Genomic DNA, 5,808 nt, shown 5'->3' on the forward strand with positions numbered 1-5,808 from the left:
TAAAAAAACACGGAAAAATAATAAAGAGTAAAATGAGCAGAACCAAAAGAACACTATGCAGTAACAGTAGTATTGTTTTAAGAACACTGTATACAGTTACAGCAATACTGTTTTGACAATGACTTTGATTGAATAAGTTATTTTGTCTATGATAAATACCCAAATTAACTATTTGGTTACTTAGTTGGAGAAATAACTTATAAACAGAAGTATTATAGAATAATTTTGCATAAATATTTATTTATTATATATATATATATATATATATATATGTGTGTGTGTGTGTGTAGATGTGTCTAAGGTAGCCATCTCTAGTGGAGGAAAGAAAAAATTATGCATAATAACTTTGTTGTATATTTGAAAGGAATAGCAAGTCATGCATAGTAGATTTGTAGTTTTATGTAAAACCATCCTTTTTATTGTACTGTTATGGAAATTGTTATTGTATTTTGTATATTGAAAATTAAATTTTAAAAAATTCCAGAGCAAAGAAAATGATTTTGACAGGCTGGTTCTCTAGAGCACTGATATCAAATTCAAATAGAAATGGGGGCCATTAATCTGTTCATAAAGCTCCCTCTGAGTTGCATATTGGCTTTGTTTTTAAAATGTATTATCTATGTTTGATTACATTTTTATTTATTTTGTTAAATATTTTTCAAGAACATTTTAGGCATATTAATTGTTTGTTTGACACCTCTCAATTTAGAATATACTCAACTTCATGAGAACTGTCTCAGGGAATCTGTGAAGGACACCAAGCTTTCCTATCTCAGACTAAAACAGACTTGGTTGGCCACTTTTTCCAAAGCTGAGCATTAATCTTTCCATGCAGAACCATGTGGCAGAAATACTACTTTCAGAACAAGGGTTGCCCTTTAGTATAGGTTCTCCTCCACTGCCATTAGTATGCAATTTTTCCATAGTTCATTCTCATAACTGATAGAAGGGACAAAGAAAGAAAATACATATTTATATAATGCCTGCTTTGTGCCAGACCCTTGACAAATATTTCATTTGATCCTTACATCAACCATGCAAGATAGGTACTATTATCTCCATTTTACAATTGAGAAAACTGTGGCAGAAAGAGATTGGGTGACTTGTTCAGGGTTACATAATTATGTCTAAGGTCAAATTTGAACTCAAGTCTTCCAGACTCCAGACCCAATTCTCTATCCACTGTGCCACCTAGTTGCTTCTAAGCTACCCAGGAGCCAAACCAGGCTACCTTTTTGAGTAAAGGTTCTTCTGATCCTAAAAAATAAAATACTTTGTCTTATATTTCCTATGGAAATATATGAACATGATTACAAAACACTCTTTACACAAATATAAGTAGATAATTAAATATTTACCATAGGTAGACCAAGACAATATAATAAAAATGACAATACTACCTAAATCAGCACCATACCTATCAAATTACCAAAGGATTACTTTGAGTTGAAAAAAATAACAGATTTCATCTGGAGAAAAAAGGTCAAGAATATAAAGGGAATCAATGTAGTATAGAAGAAACTTACATTAGACCAACACCTCACACCTTATACCAAGATAAGAACCAAATGGATACAGGATTTAGACATAAAAAGCATTATTATAAACAAACTTGAAGATCAAGAAGTAGTTTACCTCTCAGATCTATGGAAAGGGAAGCAGTTTATGACCAAGGAAGAGATGGAGAACATTAAAAACAAACTACATAAGTTTGATTACATTAAATTAAAAAGCTTTTGCTCGGATAAAACCACTGTAACCAAGATCAAAAGAAATGTAGTAAATTGGGAAACAATTTTTACAACTAGTATTTCTGACAAAGGATTCATTTCTAAAATATGCAGAGAACTGAGTCAAATTTTCAAAATAAAAGCCATTCCCCAGTTGACAAAGGGTCAAAGGATATGCAAAGGCAATTTATAAATGAATAAATTAAATTGATACATAGTCATATAAAAAATTGCTCTAAGTCATTACTTATTAGAGAAATGCAAATAAAAGCATCTTTGAGATACCACCTCACACCTCTCAGACTGGTCAATATGACCAGAAAGGACAATGATCAATGTTGGAGGGGATGTGGGAAATCTGGGACATTAATACATTGTTGGTGGAGCTGTGAACTTTCTGGAGAGAAATTTGGAATTATGCCCAAAAGGCAACAAAAACATGCATACCCTTTGATCCAGCAATACCATTACTGGGTTATACCCTGAAGAGATTATGAAAAAGGGTAAAAACATCATTTGTACAAAAATATTCATAGTGACCCAATTCAAATTCCAAAGAATTGGAAATTAAGTGAATGTCCTTCAATTGGGGAACGGCTTAACAAACTGTAGTATATGTATGTCATAGAACACTATCATTCTATTAGAAAGCAGGAGGGATCAGAATTCAGGGAAGCATGGAGGGATTTTCATGAACTGATGCTGAGTGACATGAGCAGAACCAGAAAAACATTGTACACCCTAACAGCAAAATGGGGGTGATGACCAACTTTGATGGGCTCGCTCATTCCACCAGTGCAACAATCAGGGGGATAATTTGGGGGTATCCGCGATGGAGAATACCATCTGTATTTGGAGAAAGAATCATGGAGTTTGAAAAAAAGACCAGAGACTATTACCTTTAATTGGGGGGGAACCCTGTTATCTTACTATGTAATTCTGCTATCTCTTATACTTTATTTTTCTTCCTTAAGGATATGATTTCTCTCCCATCACATTCAACTTAGATCAATGCATCCCATGGAAACATTGTTAAGACTAACCAACTGGGGGTGGCTAGGTGGCGCAGTAGATAGCACCATCCCGAGAGTCAGGAGTACTTGAGTTCAAATCTGGCCTCAGACACTTATTAATTACCTAGCTGTGTGGACTTGGGCAAGCCACTTAACCCCATTGCCTTGCCAAAAAAAAAAAAAAAAAAAAAACCTAACTTAAAAAGAATTGAAGGGAATGATCTCAGAAAAACATGAGAAGACTTGCATAAAGTGATACAAAGTAAAATGAGCAGAATCAAGAAACTAATTTATTCAATAACAATATTTAAAGTAAATCAACACTAAAACATTTAGTAACTCTCATCATGATCAATATGATCAATAACACATGTTAAAACTTACTATTCACCTCCAGGTAGTGGACCTGACCAGAACTAATGGACCCAGGGTATTGATTAAAGTTTGCTTTGTTCCCTCTATTTTTTGTTTGTTTATTGCTTTTTGAACTGGGAAGGATTGGATGTGATTAATATGGAAATTTGTTTTTCCATGACTATACATATAGTTTTGCATTCCTTGCCTTCTCAAAGGGTGGGGGAAGAACAGGAAGGAGGAAAAGAATTTAAACTCAAAATAAAATCGAAATTAAGACAAAAAATGTAAGAACCTTGGAAGAGACCATTTTTGCTTTTTCTTTGTTTCTCTCAATTCAGTAGCTAAGAGGGGCAGTTAGATGGTGCAGCTGGCAGAGTGCCAGCCCTGAAGTTAGGAGGATCTCTGTTCAAATCCAGCCTCAGATATTTACTAGCTGTATGACCTTAGACAGGTCACTTTACCTTGATTACCTTGCATCCAGAGTCATCTCCAGTCATCCTGATCCATATCTGGTCACTGGACCTAGACAGCTCTGGAGGAGAAAGTGAGGCTGGTGACTTAATACAACATGCCCCTTCACACAAATTCCATTCATGTACATGTCATGGCATCACCTCCCTAATGTTGTAAACTCCTTCAAGAATGAAGGACAAACCTCATCAGCTGGCATATATTAAGTGCTTAATAAATGCCTAAAGATTGGGTGGAGGAGTAGGCTTTTGAGGTCCTTTCTAGCTCTAGATCAAAGCCTGAGTGAACAGGAGAATGGTATGAAAGAGGGGCAAAATGGTGATTTTTCACAAATCTGCTTCCCTTAAATCCAATTGACTTGCAAGTCAAGGCATTCACCCATCTGACATCATGGTATATCATTGTTAGTCTCTGAAAAGGAAGAACCAACAACAAATAATCTCAATAGTAACAAGGAATACACACACACACACACACACACACACACACACACACACACATACACATACATACATATGGAAAATGGAAATGTCACTGAGTTTGTCCTCCTGGGGCTTACTCAGAATTCTGAGGCATAAAAAATATTATTTGACGTATTCTCAATTATTTACATTATAACAATAGTGGGCAACATTCTGATTATCATAACCATCACTGGAAGTAAGAGTTTGAATTCTCCTATGTATTTCTTTCTTGCCTTCTTGTCTTTCCTTAATAGACTCTATCTATTCCAGTATTATTGTCCCTAAAATGATCCTAGATTTGCTCAGTGAAAAGGTGACCATTTCTTTCCAAGGTTGCATGGTCCAGCTCTTCTTAGAACACATAGTTGGTGGAGCTGAAATTTTCCTCCTCTTTTTTATGGCTTATGATTGCTATGTAGCCATCTGTAAGCCCTTGTACTATGTGGTCATTATGAGATTGTGGGTATGTGTCCTATTCCTGGTGGTGTCCTGGATTGGAGGTTTTATGCATTCAGTAGTTCATCTCTTTTTTTTTTGCAAAGATCACATTTTGTGGACCCAAAATAATTGATCACTTCATTTGTGACATGTTTCACCTATTGAAACTTTCCTGTACAGATACCTATATAATTGGTGTTATATAAGGTGGTTACCAATGGAGGAGCAATATGTACAACTGTCTTTTTATTATTGCTTGTGTCCTATGGGGGTCATTTTATACACACTGAAGACCCAAAGTCTGGAAGGCCGACAAAAAGCCCTTTCTACTTGCGTCTCCCACATCATAGTTGTTGTCTTCTTCTTTGTCCCTTGTATTTTCATGTATGTTAGATCTAATTATACATCACCCATTGATAAATATCTAGGAGTCTTTTATACTGTCATCACTCCTATGTTGAATCTTTTGATCTACACTCTAAGAAACAAAGAGATGAAAAATGTCATTTCGAAGCTTTGGAACAGAAAAGTAATGTCCAGATATAGGTAATGAATGCAATGATGTAACTAAGAAATGATGATCCACAAGAGAAATGATAAATAAACTATAAAATTCCTAAAACTTTGTTCTTTGAGACTTTGTTAGTGTAGCCTGAAGAAATGCAGAAGTACCTTTCCGTCAATAGCAGTAGAAACCCCAATTTTGATGCTGTTGGAACTATTTGTTAAGGAGCATCATGATTTGATGAAAAATGCTATCCATAGTCAGATGGACAACTAATGAATGTTAATGAAAGATTGAAGCATATTTTTCCTCCTAATTTTTTTGCTTCTTTTTTTCTGCAAAATGTCTAATGCAGAAAAATATGTTTAGCCTGATTTCATTTATGTACTGAGCATTGAATTTCTTCACTTTTATTTGTATCTAAAATAAAATTTTATGAAGAGTAAAAAAAATAGTAACAGGGAAGTTTAGAAGAGGAGAATGTTTCAAGGGGAAAGTTTTTGTTTTAGACATATTGAATTTAAGATGTCCATCAAGCTCAACTGACCAATTGGCAATTGAAATACATGTCTGGAGAGAGGTTAGGGCTGGGTAAAAAAATTCTAGAGTGGCAGAACCCACAAAAAGACTGAATGAAACAATATTCTAGCCAAAGACAACTTGGGACAATTGGTGGGAATGGTCTGCTGCACCAGGGTGAGAGAGAAGCTTAAAGTCCAACAGGCAGGCCAGATTGAACAGGCTCCAGCAGTCCAGAAAGAGACAGTGAGGTAACTGGGTCTGTGGCAGCAGGAGTGCTTTCCAGACCTCTCAGCCCAGAGATTGCCAAG

The 5,808-nt window shown here is 35.3% G+C and overlaps 1 pseudogene; it reads left to right on the top strand.

Annotated features, from left to right (window-relative positions):
- Window positions 1-417: 417 nt before the first annotated feature.
- LOC141514450 (olfactory receptor 4A47-like) lies at window positions 418-5,034 on the top strand (annotated as a pseudogene).
- Window positions 5,035-5,808: the final 774 nt, after the last annotated feature.

Source organism: Macrotis lagotis, chromosome 2, assembly GCF_037893015.1.
Source record: "Macrotis lagotis isolate mMagLag1 chromosome 2, bilby.v1.9.chrom.fasta, whole genome shotgun sequence".
NCBI classification, from domain to species: domain Eukaryota; kingdom Metazoa; phylum Chordata; class Mammalia; order Peramelemorphia; family Peramelidae; genus Macrotis; species Macrotis lagotis.